General features: G+C 39.0%; 1 long non-coding RNA gene across 1 annotated transcript; it reads left to right on the plus strand.

Annotated features, from left to right (window-relative positions):
* Window positions 1-8,001: 8,001 nt before the first annotated feature.
* On the plus strand, window positions 8,002-10,648 carry LOC113341227. Its single transcript, XR_003355833.1, has 5 exons — window positions 8,002-8,100; window positions 8,187-8,264; window positions 8,353-8,405; window positions 9,226-9,285; window positions 10,341-10,648. It is a non-coding gene; the product is annotated as an uncharacterized LOC113341227 (long non-coding RNA).
* Window positions 10,649-21,224: the final 10,576 nt, after the last annotated feature.

Below are 21,224 nucleotides of genomic sequence, written 5' to 3' on the forward strand. Positions count from 1 at the left end.
CAAAAAATTCGTAATGGCTCTAAGCTGTTACATCCTGCCACGTAGTAACGGTTCTTAATGTTACGACAATGTTGTTACAAAAAAAATTCGTTACAGCTCTAAGCTGTTACCACGTGGCAAATTCGTAACGGCTCACACCTGTTACGAGGGTCGTTACAACAGAAATTCGTAACGGCCGCAAAGCCGTTACAAAAAGTGTAACACCCATTTTTGCAACAGGCAGAGCCGTTACAACCCGTTTTAGTAACGACTTGATTCTGTTACTAATCCCAGAATTTGGTGCAGTGATTGCAAACGTATCTGAAGACAACTTTAACAAGTTACTTCCAGAAATAGAATTGGCAGCTACTAGCTCCATCTGTCTCCATGTATAGGAGCAACTAGCTCAAGTTGTCTCCATAGGATCAATTGTGTACAAGTTTTCTGCATTTATACGAGTCAACTTGGATGAAAAGGGTCTCAATTAAGACTTTATGTAGCTTGTCTTATTTTTCCGAATGGTCACTTTTATTTAATATTTCTAGTACATATAAATGTCCGCATATAAAGGAAACTTAATAGTGTTTTCCAGAACATGGTTGTAATCACTCTATGAAGATTTATAAGAAGATCAATAAAGAGAATATAAAAAACGAGCAACACTTCATAGCATGATTGCATTTTCCTAAAACAAAGGCACGTTATATGAATCTTTCTCTATTATAATCATCAACTTCCTTCATTGTAACTACTACTGCTAAAAGCCTAGCAAAACCCCAATGAGAAATGATATGGAAATGTGAAGTATCAGTGGATAGGGAGATGAAATTATAAGTTAAACCAGTGACATTTTAACTTTTGAAGAGATCAAATCAATACAAATTCTTATTCAAATCATACCTCACCACAAAATCTTATTCAATTTGAAACAAGACTTTAGATTTGAAACAAGGTTTGATTCCAGATCGCCAAATCACCGAATTACCAAATCTTGATTCAGTTTCCTCTTCAATTTCAGATCCAATCAATCCTCTACCTACACCAACAAAACTCAAATCAATTCGAATCGTTGAATTTCTTAGTTTAAAATTCAACTATAACTTAATTTCAAAAAGCTAAATCGATGAATTAAGGACTACCAGTTAAGGAAGATTTGAAACAAAAACAAATCAAACAAAATTTTAACACAAATCTAGCACCAAACCCTGACAAAATCAAAATGAACTGAAATACAAACTAATTGAAACAAGTTAATCGATGTTTACCTGTTAAACACAAAAATTATAGTTAAACAACAAACTGATTTCAGCCGCAAACCCTAATTTCCGGTTTCTTTACAGATTTTGATCTTCTGAATCTTGTGATGGTAAAACGAAGTTGTAATAGTAGAGAATAAGTTCGTTTCAGGTTTCATTTTTGAAGATTTTGCGGGAAATGGGTCATTTATTTTTAAAACATGGTTTAAATTGACGAGTAAAAATTATTATGGGTGAAATGGACACCAAAAAAATAGCAAATATGAAACTAGATTCACCCTGACTTATACTAAAAAAATAGCAAGGATGAAACTGGATGCATCCTGATGTAAATTAAAAATAAGAAAAATTATTTGAAAATGGGTAGGATGAAACTTTTTACATCCTGGCTATTTTTACATTTTTTTCCATTTAAACAGTATCAAAATCTAAATGTCCTTTTCATCCAGGAATTGTTTATTTTGGTCTTTTTAACCAATTTTGTGAAGATTTTGATCGGTTTTCTTCAGTTTTTGATGATCTGGTTTTGGTTTTTATGACAGTTCGTCTGGAGAGAGGGGGAGAGAGACATGAAAAGAAAAGAAAATATCGGATATTAATGGTTTGGGAACGGTTACGCTATTAAAGTAGGGATTATTTGGTAAACTACTAATTCAGGTATGGGCTTTTAGAAGCTTGGGGGTATATATTAAGTTGAAAAGGGTATAGTTCTAGGGGCATATGTATAATGTTCCCAAACGTTAATTGCTTGCTATACATAGATAGTGTAGGAGCACAACTGCGCATCCACGGATCCACCTGACTAGGCAATTTTGCAATTTTGCCGATGCCCATAGGAATTGGAAACCCAAACCCAATTCATAAAGAGCGAATAAACCCTTTGAATTTCATTTTCATTCTCACTCAAATCACATCTCTTATCTTATTAAATCCTTCAAACCTAAAACCCTAAAAAACCCTTCTTAAATCCTAGTTACATGCATTGTATTGATTACGATATAATCCTTCAACAGGTCACTTACTGATGTTGGGTGCAATAATCAAAAACAAGGAAAAATCAAATAAGCAAAAGTTATTGATACTTAGCTCCTTTATAATGGAAGTGATCGATTTGATGAAACAAATGAGCTCCCCATATCTCCGCAACAGCAACAAGGCAAAACTTTGGAAAAAAAACATAGTGAGTCATGTGTTCAACACGTTTCCCTTAAGACATTAGCACCCGGCTACACTCAAGATTGATGCTATAGCCCTCACAGGACGGATATCTCCAGGATAAAACACCCTAATACACCTACTACTAGCATATGTAGTAGATGCTCAACTTGAGCTTGGCAACTCCGAAAAACCATAAAGGAAAATCTCGAATGCTTGAGAAAACAATATAAAATATTTTTTCTCCCTTGGGGGTCCCTCTAAATGTAGAGCAACCCCTTTCCCATAGATTTTACAAAAATAGTGAATTTGTTTATATAATTTACAAATACAACTTAAGAAGAAAAACTCCCCAATGTGGGACTAAAAGGTTTATATAGTTTCTTAAAACTACTAAAAATTGGAAACTCCACGATGTGGGACTAAAAAGTTTCATTCACAAAATAAAACAATAAATTATAATTTTTTATTAAAACTTTAAAAAATTATTTTTTATTAATCGTTTTCCAACAATCCCCACATGAATGAAAACTCAATAAAACATGAAAACACAGATAGATCTTGGTAAATCAACATCCCAACCTCACGATCCAAACAGACTGATCGTGCAAGTGTTGAAATCATACTAGTCATTTCTACGTCCTCTCCCTCACACAAAGTGTGTTGACTCCAGGGTCATACTATGGATTGCATAAATCATAATAGTATTGAGAGCTTTCATCTTTAGTTCTCACATGGTGAGACTATAGGTATCTTTCACCAAAGTGAAAAAGCATGAACTAGTGAACCCTTAGTGACCTTTAGGTCCTAAGTTCCAGTAATACCAAAACCATCAAAACAAAAATCACATAAAAAGCGCAGGAAATACCATTTTAGGAAAAGGTGTCCATGAGGTCTTAAACCTTTGTTTAGTGAGATATTACCGGAATTACTTGCTAGAGACAGTGAACTATGTCTTGAACTGCTAGCATTTGATGTAATTCGTGATAACAACCACGGGTGATATCTCCAAGATTGCTGCCAAGCTCGTGCCGTTTTGTCCAATTTGGCCCTGGACATATCTTGTTTCTCAGAATGCTCTAGAGAATCAAAGCTCATATTCTCATAGGAAGCGGCCCACTTCCTCATTCAGATAGGTGAGTTTCCATAAAGAGTGTTACTGCACACCCCACTTCAATATTAAATTGAAACTATAAAACTCATTAAGACTTCTTAAAAGTCATCCTTCACATGCAGTCACACTATCACGTCTACACCATAGGGAAGGGACGGTGAATAAAATTCTCTGATAGTGTTTACCTTTACCCACCACAAATTAGTTGTCTCATTCGAAACCTTGATCTTGGGATTTCCAGTCAGCAAGGTTGAGTATCCTTCATGGCAAGTTTAATTTATGAGCTTAAGCCCCTTCCCCCTCGATGCATTTCTAAATATCTCTTGGGATAAACCTTTCGTCAAAGATTGCGCGATATTCTCCTTAGACTTTATACAATCAATGGAAATAACGCCGATTGAGATTAGTTATTTTCAGTTTTATCTATTATAACTTGGCTAACACAATGTATAGATATAGCTGGCACAGGCCTATGCCAGAGAGGAATGTCTTCTAAAAAGCATCTTAGGCACTCAGCCCCCTCTCGTGCTTTATCTAACTCAATACTCTCAGATTCCATAATGAATTGAGCAATATATGTTTGTTTGTAAATCTTCCAAAAACAAACTCTCATGCTAGAATGAAACATATCCACTCGTAGACTTAGACTCTTCTGAGTCAACTATCCAGTTTACATCACAAAGTCCTTCAAGGACAGCAAGATACCTTTCATAAATCAAATAAAAGGTAATAGAGTATTTTAGGTACCATAATACTCTATTCAGTGCATCTGAATGCTATTGCTCTGGACTATAATTATATCTACTTAACTTACTCACAATATAGGCAATGTCTGGACTCTTACAGTTCATTAAATTCATCAGACATCCTATAACTCTTGAGTATTCAAGTTAATATACTCCATTACCCTTTTTTCTTGAGTCTACAAGAATAATCGTACGAAGTACAAGAAGGCTTACAATCACACTGATTGTATCTCTTAAGCACAAATTCAAAATAATGAGAATGACTAAGACTACATATGTTAGATTATTTTCTAATCCTCATCCCTAAGATTACATCAACATGGCCTAAGTCTTTCAAGTCAACGTTCTCATTCAGCGCATGTTTTTAGTGGAATTAATCACATCTATGTTTGTATCAAGTATAAGCATATCATCAACATACAAGCATACAATCTAACATGCATCCTTACAAGTTACTTGTAAATATACTTGTCAGATTCATTAACTTAAATCCACTACATATTATCACATGATCAAATTTTCCATGTCACTGTTTACGTGCTTATTTTATAAACCATACAAAATTTTGTTCAACTTACAAACTTTGTCATCATAACCTTTCACTACAAAGTCCTCAGGTTGGTCTATGTAAATTTCTTTATCTAATTCACAATTTTAGAAAGCTGTCTTAACATCCATCTGATGTATCTCTAATTTGTTTATGACAGCAATAACAATTAGCATCTCAACGGAAGTAAATCTCGTCACATGTGAATAAGAATCAAGGAAATATACATCTTCTTTTAGTTAATAGCCTATAGCTACCAACTTAGCCTAATATTTTTCTACAGTTCCATATACCTAATGTTTCCTCTTAAAGACTCATTTACATCTCATGGTCTTACTCTCTGGAGGTAAACTATAAACCTCCCAAGTCAGGTTCCGACGGACTGAGTCCATTTCACTAAATGAAGCTTCTTACCAGAATGGGGTTTCAGTAGATATCAAGGCTTCTTTACAAGTCCAGGGCTTAGACTACGCTAGGCATGTTATGAAGTCGGCTTCATAAGAAGTATCAAGTCTAATTGTTTTACTTCTCTTAGGCTCAACCTTAACTTCATCTTCCTTTAAGATAAGTTCTGACTATTTGAAAATAAATCTAGGGGATCAACAACACATCTCTAATGAGGTACAGGTTTAAGAATAAACATGTTCAAAGAACTCAGCATCCCTAGATTATGTAATAGTATTCACAACAAAGTCAGAAAAATCACACCAAAAGTATGAAAAATCAGAACACACAACCAAAAATCTATATGTAGAAGTATACTCAGCATACCTTATATGAAGACACAATCACCATTTTTGGTTTTTATCTAGTTCTTCTAGGAAGAGGAATGACAATCTTAGTCAAACACCCCCACACTTTGACATATTCATAAGAAGGTCATCTACCTTTCCATAAATCATATGGAGTTTCATCTGATCCTTAAGGGTACTATATTCAGGATATACTAGTTAAGAGGACTTCCTCCTCCCACAAGACCGCAGGTAATCCTGAACTAATCAACATGGTAATTATGATCTCCTTAAGGATACAATTAATATGTTCAAGGCTTCTAATTGGTTATCAACTTCAAGTTTATACATCTTAAGGCTTCTAAGGCATCATCCTTATCCCTAAGCAATTATACAAGATAGTACCTCGTACAATCATCTACGGAAGTTATAAACCATCTTTTACCATAGTGTTTTTGGGTTGAACTCATGTCAATTAGACCTAACTGAATTAATTCAAAGAGATTAAAATTACTATGAACATTTGTGCTAAAAGATTTTATAGCATATTCATTTCACTTTTGTGTTCAAGATCCAAACTAAATTTGGGTACGAAGCCTATGTTAGGCAGTTTATACATTGACTTATAATGTTACGGTTCCAAGTCTACCATGAAAAACATTTAAAGACACACAAAAGAAAGCACAAGAATCGACTATGTTCACTTCATCAGATTTTCCTTCAAACTTATATAGACCCTAAGTCCTATAACTGTTCCCTAAAAAATCAATACCCTTAGTTATAACAAGTTTTCCACATTTAATTAAGATCTTCAATCTTTTACCATCTTCAAGAGAACAAGATACAATATTATTTCATATGCTCGGAACATGAAAACTTCACTCAGTGTGAGAATATTACAGATATGAGCTTATGCTCGACCTTTCCCTTTTATGCAACCTCTGTCGCAGATGAGTTACTCATATAGAGTTTCTCGACATCCCTTATCCTCTGATAAGAGGTGAACAGGTCTCTGTTTCAACAAACATACTTAGTGGCTCCAGAGTCCACCCACCAGTCTCTCACATTGGTTATTAAAATAACTTCCGACATCATGGTTCATTTTGTTTCAACTAAATTAGCATTAACTTTCTACTTATTAAGGTTTTATGTTGTCTACACTTTACTGCCTTATGGCCAGGAATTTTACAAACATAACATTCACCCTTAATTAAAGTAATGCCAGATTCAGTTTTACGAAACATACCTTTATTATGAAGACTATGCTTAGAGTTGTGTTTGATGTTCTCGCCTTTGTCAGCTGTGGAAGACTTGTGTTCATCCACATGCGCCTGGTATCCATGTTCCTTTTCAATTTCATGTCACAAACTTCGTTTATACTCTGATCACGGACACAGTAATTTCCCAATCACCGAATACACCATATCTCACAAACCTTAGTTCAGATAAAATATGAGTTTTGAAGATAATATCTAGATTTATAAACTTCGTTTAAACCACCATATCAAAAAACTCATGGTTACCCCATAAAAACTACTATAGTTAACAACAAAATTCTGCCTGTCAGAATTTTTCAGGAACGTTTCTGAGTTTTGTAAAATATCAAAAAAAATACTTTTACAACTCCAAAATTTCTGAAATTTTACGTGGGTAACTATCAGGATGTCTACTACTTTGTGTCAAAAGGGTTCATCGAAATTCCTTCTAGGTTAAGAGATAAACTCGAAACTCTACAGCTGACCAAAAATTCGTTTTTGTTTTTCACTCCACAATTAACATCCATGATTCACAAACCAACCAACCATTTTTTATTATTACAAATACTAATGTCTTAAGATTGTTGGGTGCAATAATCAAAAACAAGAAAAAATCAAATAAGCAAAAGTTATTGATACTTAGCTCCTTTATAATGGAAGTGATCGATTTGATGAAACGAATGAGCTCCCCATATCTCCGCAACAGCAACAAGGCAAAACTTTGGAAAAAAATAAAGTGAGTCACATGTTCAACACGTTGCCCTTAAGACATTAGCGTCCGACTACACTCAAGAGTGATGCTATAGCCCTCACAGGACGAATATCTCCAAGATAAAACACCCTAATACACCTACTACTAGCATATGTAGTAGATGCTCAATTTGAGCTTGGCAACTCCGAAAAAACCATAAATGAAAATCTCGAACGCTTGAGAAAACAATATAAAAAAAAAAATCCCTTGAGGGTCCCTTTAAATATAGAGCAACCCCTTTCCCATAAATTTTACAAAAATAGTGAATTTGTTTATATAATTGACAAATACATTTAAGAAGAAAAACTCTCCGACATGGGACTAAAAGATTTATATAATTTCTTAAAACTATTATAAATTGAAAACTCCGCGACGTGGGACTAAAAAGTTTCATTCACAAAATAAAACAATAAATTATAATTTTTTATTAAAATTTTAAAAAATTATTTTTTAATAATCGTTTTCCAACAACTGATAGACAGAAACACGGCGAGTGGACTGATCTTCTTCATTCTTCTGCGAAACTTCTCGAACCATCTGCCCAGTTCCCTGCCTTGCCTTACAGGTTTTTTCTTTTTCAGTCATTAATTTCTACGATTTATAAGATTTTTTTTTTAAAACCCTAACACTAAAGTTGTTTTATACCTGCAGAGAAACTTAGATCTATTAGAAACGTTATCAAAGAAGCTTAAATGTACCAACTGAAGTTCCTGCAGAATCTGCCACCAGGTTTCTTTTCAATTTTCTTGGATTTTTTTCTATTGCGGGCTGATTCTTATTTGGAGAACTGAGTTCATTTGTAAATTGTGTCAAACAGGCTGTTAGCGCGCCGAACAACTTGCACGCGATCTCAAGTCTTTTGAGTTAAAGGTGACATTTGAAACTGGTCTTTGGATTTTGCTTTTTTACGAGTTTAGTAATCCTCCATTTTCTTTTGTTGGATTTTGATTGTCGCTTTAGGGTTAGAAATGTGTATCCTAGAACATTAAATTTCTGCATTAATGTGTTATAACTGGTAGCTAGGTCATTACCTGGAAATTCCAGTTCAAATTGGCTCGATTTGATTGACCATGTCCAGTTCCTAGTTAGTCAGGAAAGGACTTTACCCTCTCCCTCTGCCTTTTCTTTCTATCACTCTCTTGACAGAAAATTATACTTTGAATATTGAAGATCCTTTGAGCAGCAGATGAGCAAATGTTAGAAACATGATTTCACCAAGAAGAGTTCTTTCGATGGAAGCAGAATTTCACAACTGAAATTCTGAAAGCAAACATAGTTTCTCTCTTATGCAACCACTTTTACTGTTTATACTTAACAATACGAGATTTTGAACTTTGCTTGCTTCTGTAATGCGAGGAGAAACTGTACGGAATATTATAGTTTCTGAATGATTTAGAATGTGTGGATGGACAACGAGTATAATTTTTAGATGTTTGACAAGACTCTAGAGGTAAAATGAGTCTTTGTAGTGCTATAGGTCCCTGAAAATGCCATCTTCTCGTTCAACAATCTTTACCTCCACCAACAGAATGTAAATTACTGCTGCTTTTACTGGTGTCCTATCCTTTGACTTTTCAATGCATTATGTTTTTGTAAGGGGAGGATGGTTGATATACCTATTGGCAGTTATATATCTTTCCTTTACTCTTATTATGTTTCTCGCTCTAATTATCTTTTTGTATTTTTGAAGACAAAATTTGAGGATGTCTTCCCCGCTGAGGCAACAAGTGTCGAAGAGTATTTGCAGCAGGTAGTTTTTGTGCCACTTAATGTACAGTGCCCATCATTTTAGTCAATAAATTTCCTATCGCTTCCTGGAACTGTTCAGTTTTTTTTTTTTGTTGCAAACTCAAGCACTTGCAATTTTTAGATCGCATTACAAGTTTTAACTGAAGTTCTTACTGTTGTATTTTGCTGTCAATCCTGCTAAGTGTTTTTTCTAAAATTGAATGGTTTTACAATTAAAATGGAACCATTTAGACATTTCCCATGTGGTAGTCTAGAATCTTATGTGCATTTTTGTGAGTATGGTTTGTGGGAAATATAGGGGTATCAGCTAACCCCCCATTTTTTGTAGTGCGAGCACTAGCAGAGAACATGTGACAAGGGAACAACTTAGTTCTGTGGATTTTAGGTGAAAATCAATTAGATCTCGGTAATTCGAAGTGAGCCTTCAATAAAGGCTGGAAAAGTAACTCTGCTTGGGCGACAACTATTCACAGCTTTCATGCCTCCTTATTAGTGTGCCCACTTACAATTACTTGGTCATATGCCCGAATCTCATAAATGTCTAGCAGAGAACATGTGACTAGGGAACAACTTAGTTCTGTGGATTTTAGGTGGAGATCAATTAGATCTCGGTAATTCGAAGTGAGCCTTCAATAAAGGCTGGAAAAGTAAATCTGCTTGGGTGACAACTATTCACAACATTCATGCCTCCTTATTAGTGTGCCTACTTACAATTACTTGGTCATATGCCCTAATCTCATAAATGTCTAGAAGCTTTGGATATATGAACGATTACGAATACCACAGACAACCTTAATTACAGATATTGGTAACTGGTTGTATGTAACAGAAAAAGAAGCACTAATAAAGTGTTCCAATTTGAACTTGTGTTCCTTGCTTGCTAGTTACTGAACTTAATAGTGTAAGTTAAATTATTTTCTGTCATGCTCCTATAATCTCAAATTAGTTAGCACATTCTTCTGGAGTTATGCTATACCCATGCATCTTTGTCCGTAGAAAATACTCTCCCTACCTTCCTTGACAACGTGTTGTTTTTGTATGTGATTTGCATATCAGGTTCATGAAATGACCATGCTCACAGCTATTCAGGAGGCTCAGAAGGATAACGTTAGAAGCTTTAATGATTACATGGTGCAAGTTTTGGAGGTTTGTATGCTCCAATGTTTACTGTACCTTGGTTGCATCGACACATTATCAAGCTATTTCATTTGGGTGGTTTTAATTGTGCATGGGCTATAATTTTTTGTCCTTTGCTTTCTTCTTATTTTCTTGAAGTTTTCCATATGCTCATACAGTTTTAGTGTCTGACTGTTAAAGAGAATGGAGCCTACAGTTGAATCTAAATCATAAATTCCTTTGGTCACTAAATTAATTTCCCATGTTGGAGAGAAAGGGAGGATGTTTTAGGAGTTCATGGGTCTATACATATGTTCACAGTTAGCCATAGTCATTGATAAGCAGGTGCACCCATATGACATGGCAAACCTCTTTTTTAATACTGATGTTCGGAAGATATCTGTGTTTTGCACGCAAAAAGTAGCAAAACAAAGTCCACTGCGTAGTACAGTAGCCATTGGATCCTAGTTGTCCTTTGAGATCTTTGCGAGCTTTAAGCGGGGAAATTTTTAGAATATCCGGGCCGTTGATTTTGAACACTTGGATGAACTGACTTGTACTAGTATTGTGGAACTGGATAGTGGATGAGATCCCTAGGTGGTCCCAACATTGTATAATAACGTTGACCCACCAAAGTAAAAGACAAACTGCAGCTTGACCTGGTCATACACGTGGGTATAATGCAAGGCTTTCTGAACACGTGGAAGTGAAACTTTAGCTTCAACTACACAGCTGCCTCTAAAATGAAAATCCTTTATCTTTTCGAAGTGGGGACGTGCAAAGAAAGAAAACTAGGAGGTGAAAAACGAGGAAACTTCCAACTACTGAATTAAATTTCTTTCTTTTTCATTAAATGATAATTTTAACTTTACAGACCCAAAAATGATTTACTAGGAAAAATATCTTTTTCTAGTATATACCCAGAAATTTACCATTTATTATATCATCATACATGGACAAGTAATTAACCCCTTCCTGGAAAGACTAGCTAAATGATCATCCCATTAAAAGTAAAAACAAAGAATAATAACACATGTCGCTCTAAGACAAAAACTCTAAACAAACAACCTAAAAGCAATCTCTCTCCCATTGAAATGGTACCCACTGCTAGCTTTTGAGTGGCGGGTCCTATTTTAGTATGAGACGGTTGTGTTTAGGTTGTTTTTGATGTTATTTGTCCAGAATCATTGACTCTGAAGCAGTGGGGAAGTCATTGAGTGACAAAACGTAGACATCAATTTTATTTAATGATATATAGAGAGAAAAAATATCGTTCATGAATCAACATTGTGAACACACTGATCACGAAGGCATCAGAATGCTCACAACCAATCATCATAATATAGAATAATTTGTGATGATGATATCTTAGTGTTGATTCCTTGGCTCAAAACCTTCGGGTTTATCACAGCCTCATCCAACAACTCCATGCAGGGTGTTTGCGCACGAGATATAGATAAACACAAAAAAAACAAAACGTACAAGTAAAGATCCACGGGGTTAGACAGATATAAAGTGCTGAAATGTAAACAAGACCGAGGTTTACGTGGTTCAGCACTAAGGCCTACGTCCACGGGGTTTGTTGTTTCACTATGTTCTTCACGGTTACAAGAGTAGTCGAATGACTTTTGGGTTTACATGTATTTTCCCTTCTAAAGGATTAACTTACACTCGTAATCTTTCTCTCTCCTTTCCTTCCTCTTTTTTTCCGATCCCCTTTCCTCTTGGTGGAGAAGAGGTATTTATAGGGTTAGAGTGTGGGACCCATCTCTGAAGGCCGTTGGAACCTTATCTTCTAGTGTCTTGTGTCCATCACGCAGATGTCTGCGTTTGCCACTTGATCACGCAGAGACATCCTCGTTCGTCCCACGGATTGATCGACACGTATACTGCTCAAAGTGTTTAATGAGGGTGGTTGAGATGCCTGCTCGTGTCAGACAAGTGTCTTCTGCCCCTGTCACGTCCGTGTCAGCTAACTTTCTCTCCACCGTTGATCTTAGCTTCTTTTGGGATGAGATAAAGTAACTCCTTGGGGTTTATTTGGTGTTCCGTAGTACATCGTATTTTGATGTCTTGGCCTGCCTGCTTTCCACGTATTTTTCTATATACACGTGTCTGATGGTGAGATATATGTATACACAATTTTCCCCTTTTCTTCGGGCTTGAATGTTTAATAGGTGCACTGAAGAAAACAGTCATTGCATATTCTTCTATCTCTCCTAATAACTTTTCTTAGATACTTGGGCACGTCTTTTATTTGTGCATTAACTGCTCATGTAACGGGCACGTTTCTCATTCCTCCATTAATTTTCTTCTCTTTCTTTCGGGTATATTAAGGAGAGAAAGAAAATTAATTTCATTCTTCCTAAACATTCTCTCAATTTTAGTTCTTCGTTCTTCAGCCTTTAAATTCTCTGTCAGTCTTCATTCTTCAGCCCTTAAATTCTCTGTCAGTCTTCATTCTTCAGCCCTTAAATTCTCTGGCAGTCTTCATTCTTCAGCCCTTAAATTCTCTGTCAGTCTTCATTCTTCAGCCCTTAAATTCTCTGTCAGTATTCATTCTTCAGCCCTTAAATTCTTTCCATTGAGCATTAATCACGCTTGCCTCCTCTTTATTTCTGATTTGTTCTTTCTGCTGCTGTTTTTGCTGGTAAGTTTTTCTTTTCTTTGTTTCCATGGTTTTACGCTATGTTGATTTGTAAATTTTCTGCTACTGTTGTTCCTTGTTTGTGATGAAGAAGTTCTTTCAATGTTTGCATGCTAGTTTTCCCCTGTTCTTCGTCTTAAATCAAGGAGGCCATTGTTAGGGTAGGGATTTTATGGAATTTTGATCATGTATGCTAATTTTAGGGTTTCTGCGTTATCGTGTGTGGATTTCTATTTATGTGGTTTTTTGATCGTTGGTAATGTCCTTGAGTTTGTTTTTGACTTGTTTATGATTAATCTTTTCGCAACCATGTCTGACCGTCCACGGCTTCCTTATCAGACTCCTGGTTCTGGTCTATCGAGATCTCCTCCGCGTAGAGAGTCTCAAGATGATGTTCGTAGAAGTCGAGTTTCTTCTGGGGCGAAGGCCTCATCTTCTAGGGAAGAGGTTCCTTCGACCAATCCTTCTGGGTCTCGAAGAGTTGTTGATCGCGCAGTGTCTCGTCCGCGGGATGGTATTAGGAGTACGCAGTCACCGACCCGTGCTGTCTGTTTTGATGTTCCTCCCTTACGTTCTGTAGAGCCCGAGCGTCTGCCGCCCCCTCCTATAAGTTCATTTAGAGGGAAGAATACCAAAGGTAGTGTTCCGAGGGTTGAGTCTTCAAAGAATCCTTCTTTGAAGAGAAAGGCTTCTGAGGCTTTCATTGGTTCATCCGGCCCCGCCGAGGAGGATGAGGCTGCCCCATTGATACGCAGCGTTTCGGTCAGTAAGAAAAAAGTAACGTTCAAGCACATTGATCTCGATATTTTCAAGGAAAAGCATGAGCTTCAATCCTTCGAAGTTCGTTTCTATGCCCCTGAGGATGATATTACTTATGAGCTTATCTCAAAGTATGAGTTCGATGAATTTCATTTGTTGACCACGGTTGGTGCGTTCGAAGCTGGTCTTATGCTACCGTTGTACAAGTCAGGTGATTCCTTCTACTATGATATGCTTGCTAGTCGTGAAGGCTCTTCCACCAATACTCACAGCCGTTCTGTATCGCAACTATCGGGGAATTATCTCCGCGCCTTGAAGGAATGCTATCTGTGGAGTAAGGGGGAAACGACAATGACTTGTTACGTTCCCAATCCCGCGGAGAAGGAATGGTATACTCCTGAGAATTTCAATAACTCCTTCGGTGATTACGTCAACAGTAGGAACCGTAAGCCGTGGAGTGTCAGCCTCCGGAATCTCGCTGCTCCTCGGGGCGAAATTCGTTTGTTAAATGAGGTCAGCGATGCCAAGCTGAAGTATGTTCCCGGCACGGAGGGGTCTAGTCAGCGGAAACTTTTCCCGGCCCGCGAGAGGATCAAGCGCGACCATGACTACGAGTGGCACGCTACCGTTATCGAAGTGGTTGGTCCATGGGCGTACGGTTGGATTCCTGGTACCCGCGGTTGGCGTCCTACTGAGAGTAGCAAGCCGCGTGAATCTCCTCCTGCTCGTTATGGAGATTTCTGTCCCTGACGTTTAAATTTCGCAGGTATGAATTTTCCTTATACCCTTGACGTTGTGGAGGGAGACGAGGAAGAAGGTTCTGGTGCTATACTTCCACCGAGGAGTGCCTCGACTGCTCAGGTACGCGGATTCTAGCTGCGCTTCTCTTTCTTTTAGAAATTCAACTGTTCGGGAAAAATAATTCTTTTGGTTTTCAGGTATCGAAGAAGAAAAAGATTAAGCCGAAGCAGTCTTCTACCATTGTGATGGGTGAGGCTGAGGCCCATGAAGAAGTTACAAGTCCGGTGAACGAAGAGTTTGCTGAGGATGAGGAGATTACAGATGGGGAGGAACGTACCGGTACTTCCCCTATCAATGTTGAAGAAGAGGTCTGTGCGGGTCAAGATGGTGATGAAGGGAGAAACAACGCCGGTGTTATTGGTGATATTTCTGTCCCTGTTGAGGATGCCACGGAGACTCTCCCCACCCTTTCTCAAGAGTTTTCTTTTGATCGGTTGTATTCTACAGGGGAGTTTATGGATGATGCCCTCGATTTTCTTGAGGACTTCTCTCTACTGTCCCCCAATGATGATTGGGATGTCCTCGGGGGTGCTAGTAACGGAGACGCTGCTGTTCAAGATGGTGGCGCGGAGGAGCATGGTGCGCATGTGGATGCCGACATTTGTGTTGATGGGGCCGCGTCAGAAAAGGGGAAGTCGGTGATTGATTCGCCTGCTGCGGATCTCCCTCATTCGCCGACATCTGAGGGTGAGGACGCCATAATGGATTGGCTCAAAGAAAAGAATCTGCTATTTGTCCCTCATCCCGCCCCTGTTGTTACTGGTGAAAAGGATTCTGATGCGTATACCCGTCGTATGATGGAAATGTCTTCCAAGGCGCGGGTGTCTGAAGCTTGGGGAAGAAATTTGAGTGTTCCCGAAGCTACCCTTGTGTCGGAGCCTCCTACTTCCGTTGCAGATATGATGGCCATAGCCGACGGGTATCAATATGGCTTTCCTCAGTAGCGTGTCTTGGAGGTAAATTTTCGTACGTACTTCTACGTGACGATCCAATTCTTCGGTGAAATAATGTTTTTCGTCTTCATGTGTAGATGATGAGGAGTGAGCATTGTAACCACGTTCTGTATCAGTTCTTCAAAGCGAAATCTCTGAAGCTCGAGGCTAAGCTTCGTCACAGAGAAAAGGAATTATCTGCGGCTGAGGTGGAAGTAGAAGAGCTGAAGAAAAGCCTCAAGGAGAAAGAAAAGCTGGGTGAAGCGGAGGCCAGTCTTCGTTCAGAGCTTGTTGCTGTTCGCGCTGAGTTAGAGCAATCTCGCGGCCAAGTTTCAGCTTTCACATGTTTGGTTCTTTTTTTCTCTTTTTCCCTCGCAGTGTGTCGTCATTCCTATATTTCTTAGTTCTGTCTGAGTCTCCCCACCCTATCTCCAGTGGGTGGTGTTCCCGAACTGATATGGCTTCGAAACGAAAGGGCACGGAAGAAATCTTGTGTTAAAGAACTTGTTCAGAAAATTAAAAGTGAAGCCAAGAAATGGGATGCTCGGGCTGAGGTATGGCGCGCAAGGCATGTTCAGATGGTCGATATGCAAAATCTGTATAACCATGACCGTGCTTTATTTAATGGTACGCTGCTGTGGACACATGATAGTCTGCGGGAATCCCGTGAGCGTACTTCTTTGTTGGAGTCTAGGATACAACTACTGGAAGAGGAATTACAAAAGGCTCGATCCCTCCCTTTTCCAGGAGTAGAGGATAGTGCGCGGTATCTGATCAGAGAAAGGGACAATGCCCGTGCCGAAGCCAACGCTCTAAGCAAGGCCCTTGCCGCGTCCCTTGTTGAAGTAGCTCGTCAGGCTGAGTCTGAGAGGAATCTTGAAGTGTGTATGTATAGATTGAGCAAGGGGGTATCAGAGATAAACAAAGAAGTCGACCACCTTCGTCATATGGATTCGATGAAGCAGGTAGAATTAGATGCCAGTCAATTTACTCTCACCAACCTTCAATTAGATTATAAGAAATTATCCGCGGAATATGATCATCTTGATGAAGCGCGAGATGCGGTTGTTAATGAGTATGAAGAAGCTTCGGCTTGTGTCGAAGGTATAACCCTATTCCATCGAGTGTGATTGTGTTTTTTCTGTGCTAACTCCCTGGTGTTGTCTTTTTCAGAACTCGAGGGACAACTTCGCGTTGCAAATGAAAAACTTGAAAAGGATCAATCTTCCTTAGCGCAGCAGGAAGAACAGACTAAGCATTTTAAGAGTTTGGCGGCATCCCGCGACGAGGCCGTCGGTGCTGCTTCTAAAGAAGTGAGTCGTCTGTCTTCATTGTTATCCCAGGCCCAACAGCAGACGACAGTTATTAAGCACAAGGCTCGGTGTCAATTGGCTGAGGAGACGAACAAGATGCTAGAGAAGATAGAACTTGGCCTAAAGAACGAGCATGGTCTTGTGAAGAATTATCTGCGTCGTCCAGTTCCTGCTGCGTTGCCTGGCTCCTCGGGACCCTCATCTGGTGGGAGCGTCCCTTCAAGTCTTCGGAACGATCCTGCTGATGGGGCGGCATCATCTAGGTAGAGACCGCTGCATTTTGTAGAGACCGCAGCGGCATTATCCTTCCACTTTTTGTAATCATGTAAAAAGAATATTTTTTGCTAGTATCATGTAAAAGGAATATTTTTTGATGTGTACTCTTTCTTGAATTGGCCTTCCACTTTTTGTAATCGTCCTTTACGAAATGGATCCTTTTCTTGATATACCTGCAATGTTGGTTTGTTTTTATTTTAAGCATTGTGATGAAAGACTCTAAAAATAAAAAAGGATTTTAAGTGTTTGGGTGCGATCCCGAAGGGAGGTACCTTCGTGATCGGCTTGAGACCTGTCTCCCCGCTGGCGAACCCTTGGCCAGAGGATTCCCAGACGGTGGGGGCCGAGGCAACGTTCTAGGATATGGGGTTAAAAAATTTACATACACCCATTTCGTCGACCCGTTGCCTTAAGATTGGTTGGGTATCTCTTTCTGCTGGGTGTCTTCCCCCTGGTCTTACACTTATGGACACTGACGGGGGAGCCCTGAGAGATTGTAGATTAACTACTTTCCCCAATATTGTCGATAGGTTTAGTGGATACATAGAAAGATTGTTTGATTGATAGGTTGAGGCCTGCAATTCCTCGTCCAGAGATAGAAACATGTAGAGTGGTTACACTCCCTTCTTCTTCTGGTACCCTTCACGCAGTTGCAAGGCTGCGTTGCCCCTATGGGAAGTATGGTTTGAGCCACTTAGCATTCCAAGGATGTCGGAGGACTTCGCCTTTCAGATTACGAAGGTAGTAGGAGCCGCTTCCCGCAATATCATGTATTATAAAAGGTCCTCCCCACGTAGGTGCTAACTTTCCCCATCTCTTCTCTCGTTGATACTGTGGGATTGTTCTTAACACATACTGCCCTTCTACAAAATTCCGGAGCTTTAACTTTTTGTTGTACTCCCTTGCAAGTCTTCGTTGGTAATTTTCCATCTTCTGCAATGCTGCTTCCCTTCTTTCTTCCAGGTCGTCCAATCTCTCTAACATCATGTCTGTTGTGAGATTTTTCTCCCACGCTTCGGTCTTTGTGGTTGGCATGAGTATTTCTGTAGGGATGACTGCTTCAGCTCCATAAGTGAGAAGAAACGTGGATTCCCCCGTGGCGGATCTTCGCGTTGTCCTGTATGCCCATAACACATTGTGCAGCTGTTCACACCATCTCCCTTTATGCTCGTCTAATTGTTTTTTTAGTATAAGGGCGAGGGTCTTATTGGTAGCTTCCGCTTGCCCGTTGCTTTGAGGGTATATGGGGGTGGACTTGTTCTTTCTTATCTTGAAAGTATCGAAGAGCATGTCTATATTTTTCCCCTGTAATTGTTTACCATTATCAGATACAATTTCAGCGGGTATACCGAATCTGCAAATGATGTTCTGGAATATGAAAGTAAACACATCCACATCTCTGATCCTGGCCAAGGCCTTAGCCTCCACCCATTTACTGAAGTAGTCCGTGGCTACTATCAAAAATCGTCTTTTCCCTGATCCTTCGATGAAAGGCCCGACGATGTCTACGCCCCATTTTGCAAATGGTCACGGGCTATCGACGGAGTTTAACATTGTCGCCGGCGCGTGGATCTTTTTGGCGAAGCTCTGACATTCTTCACATCGTAGGGACATCCTCGCGGCATCCTGTATCATTGTCGGCCAGTAATATCCTTGCGTTTTTGCTTTGTCAGCTAGTGATCTCATGCCGCTATGATTCCCCGCGTCACCATAATGGATATCATTTAGAATTCGATGCCCCTCTTTCCGGGACAAGCAACGTAGTAATGGTCCGAGGAAGGATTTCTTGTACAGGACCCCATCCCGAAGATCATATCTTCCTACTTTGGAGAGTATCTTCCTACCCTCATAAAACTCATATTTCTCCTCAGCTAACAAACAAGCTTGTTTGGCCGAGGCATCAGCTGAAAAATTAGCCTCTCTGTATCTATGAACATAACTAATATTGTTGTAAAAACTCTTCGCCATTTCCACTTCTGCATTAGCTGCCACGACAACTCTCCTTTTTGGAGAGCAAAAATGCAACTCATCGAATCCGATCTGACGCATAGATTTTTGACATTCCATCTTTGAGCAACAACTGCACCATAGATAACCGCACAAACTTTAGCATAGAAGTTGGTCTGCCAGCCCAGTCCAACGCACAAAACTCCCAAAAATGCCGAGTTAGAATCACGAAAAATTATACCAGAACCATCTTGGCCCGGGTTGCCAAGTGATGCACCATCACAACAGATCATAAGCTCATCTGGATTAGGCGGCGTCCAAGTAACTTCAATTGGAACAGAGCGTTTGAAAGATCTATGCTTCACTCTAAAGAAATTCAAAATTCTCAAATCATCTAAGGCATTATACATGTGGCCCTTCATTATAATTGAGTTATCACGAATTACCTGATGAACCCGTCCCTTAAATTCAAGCCATTGAACTCGCATGTTCTCATAATAAGCCTTGTTGCACAACTTCCATAATTCCGTAACTATTGCAAGATTTGAAACAAGCCACGGATCCTTTATCATCCTACTCCGCCCTTTTGCAACCTTGTAAGAGGCCACAAGATCTTCATTCGGTTTCAGATTAAAAATATCAGCTGCCCAATTCCAAATCTTCTTAGCAATTTTGCAATGCCAAGTAATATGGCTGACATCTTCGCAGTCCTCCCTGCATAAACGACACATATAAGGCATCTCCCTACCTGTCTTCTTCATGATATTATCATCAGTAGCGCAACATTGCTTATTAAATAACTTCCAGTACTGAACACTTAAAGTAGGATGCACAACACTTCTCGAGAATAGAGCTGCAGTTGGCGAAATTTCTACAAGTGTCCTGATGGCAGCCTTAGCCGAGTTGACAGAGAACACGCCCTTGCTATCCAAGTCCCAAATTTTGTAGTCATCTCCACCACCAATAAGAGGCAAATTATCAACATCAATATTGCATCGTAACATCAATTCCTTAGTCTTTGGAGGAATAACCCAAGAGCCATCAACAATAATATCACTAACTTTGGCCTTAAAATCATTAGGACCCTTTTTAGTGATGCCAAGTCTTTACGCAATTGAAAAATCAGCACACCAATTATCAAAAAATAAGGAAGTATTAGCACCATTACCTATAATTGAGCGTGTATGCCTTTGCACAAAATTATGCACCAATCTGATTCCTGGAAAAACCGAAGAATCCAACTTATAATCGATCAAGTTGCCATTTATCTTGAAATACTTCGCCTTCAAGAATCTGGCCCAAGTCTTATCAGAGTCACGGATCGAAACCCACAACTTCATAAGCATGACCCTATTAACATCAATCAACTTCTTAAGTCCAAGCTCACCTTCACGCCTAGAACGACATAAATCATCATAAAGAACCGTAAAGTATTTACGCTTCTCATCATCTCCAGACCACAAGAAATTTCGAATGGCCCTCTCAACTGACTTGATAGCCGTGCATGGCCATTTATACACAGCCATGGAATGAAGCAAATAACTAGAAATCACTGATTTAATCAAAACTAGCCGAGCCTGAAAAGACAAGAGCTTACCCTTCCAACCTGCCAGTTTATTCATAATCTTCTCCATTACTTGTCGAACATGAATATGACGCACAATACCAGGTTTTAATTGGATTCCCAAATATTTATCTGGGAAATAGCGCCCTTTCCATGCCCATAAAGTTTGCAATAGCAACAACACGAGAATGTCTGTCGCTACCATAATAGAACTTGCTTTTGGCATAACTAACGTATTGACCAGAAGCAAGTTGATACATACCAAGCATCTCCTTCAAATGCTGCAAACTGTGAAGATTACCTTGACAGAAAATAAGAATATCATCCGCAAAGAGTAAATGAGTTGGCGCCACACCTTTCTTACTCACCATATGTTGCATACTTTTCGCTGCAAACAACTTAGAGAGATTGCGTCTCAAGACATCTTCAATAAGAACAAAAATCAAAGGTGAAAGAGGATCACCTTGACGCAGACCTCTAGTGATACTGAAAAAACCTTCAGGGCTACCAGTAATCATAATAGAAATCCGAGCAGAGTTAAGAATATTAAGCAGCCACGAACACCATGCATCAGAAAAACCATAT

Source organism: Papaver somniferum, unplaced genomic scaffold (assembly GCF_003573695.1).
Source record: "Papaver somniferum cultivar HN1 unplaced genomic scaffold, ASM357369v1 unplaced-scaffold_26, whole genome shotgun sequence".
Classification (NCBI taxonomy): domain Eukaryota; kingdom Viridiplantae; phylum Streptophyta; class Magnoliopsida; order Ranunculales; family Papaveraceae; genus Papaver; species Papaver somniferum.